Source organism: Camelina sativa, chromosome 4 (genome assembly GCF_000633955.1).
Source record: "Camelina sativa cultivar DH55 chromosome 4, Cs, whole genome shotgun sequence".
NCBI lineage: Eukaryota > Viridiplantae > Streptophyta > Magnoliopsida > Brassicales > Brassicaceae > Camelina > Camelina sativa.
In genome coordinates, this window is record NC_025688.1 from 11,737,280 (window position 1) to 11,738,501 (window position 1,222).

Consider the following 1,222-nt stretch of genomic DNA (forward strand, 5'->3'; position numbering starts at 1 on the left):
ATATCCTTCCTGCTAGCAATACACAACCATTTGGTTCGATAACCCTTTGTACTACAACTGCATAGGGGATTGATACCCTGGGTGAAAACCTGTCTATCAATTTGGCACCGTTGCCATTTGGTTGTTTTACTTTTGCTATGTTTCGGATTTTAGCGCTTGCTAGATCAAGTTCGTTTGTTTATATTTGGTTTGGATACTGACTTGTTTGCTTTCGCATTGTTATTTTTGAATCTCAGGTACAACCCGAGCACCCACCTGACCCTTCACTCGATCACCTGGATCGAGTTGATCCTTGTGTACACACTCGGACACATACCTGTGCATGAAAACACGATCCAGAGGTAGCCAGAACCTGAGTCCTTTCATCAACAACATCGACAGACCTCGGCTACTCAGACAACAACAAGTTCAACAAGAACCATCAATCATTGAGGAGACGATGAATAATCAGAACGGTCCACCAGCTCCTCAAGCAAGGACCAATATAGGAGCAAGAGATGCTCCATCTACTCACACTCAAAGGAATGGAATTGTGCCACCAGCTGTGCAGAACAATAATTTTGAGATCAAGAGTAGTTTCATCCAGATGATACAGAGCAATATGTTTCATGGATTGCCAATGGAGGACCCATTGGATCATCTGGATGAATTTGATAGGCTCTGTAGCCTCACTAGGATCAATGGAGTCAGTGAAGATGGATTCAAGCTCCGGCTTCTCCCATTCTCTTTGGGAGACAAAGCACGAATCTGGGAGAAATCGCTCCCTAAGGAGTCCATCACCACTTGGGAAGCGTGCAAGAAGGCATTCTTGGACAAATTCTTCTCCAACTCCAGAACCGCAAGGCTGCGAAATGACATTTCAGTCTTTGTTCAGAGGAACAACGAAACGTTCAGTGAAGCTTGGGAACATTTCAAGGGATACACTACTCGATGTCCACATCACGGATTCAGTAATGCTTCATTGCTGAGCACACTTTACGGAGGCGTGGTCCCCAAGATACGGATGCTGCTGGACACCGCAATCCATGGTAACTTCCTCAACACAGATGTTGATGAAGGTTGGGACCTAGTTGAGAACTTGGCTCAATCTGATGGCAACTACAATGAGGAATATGATCGCTCTGTGCGATCTACAGGAGAAGAAGATGCCAAGTACAAGAGGGACATGAAAGCCCTCAATGACAAGCTCGATCAGCTCCTCAACCAGCAGAAGCATGTTCAT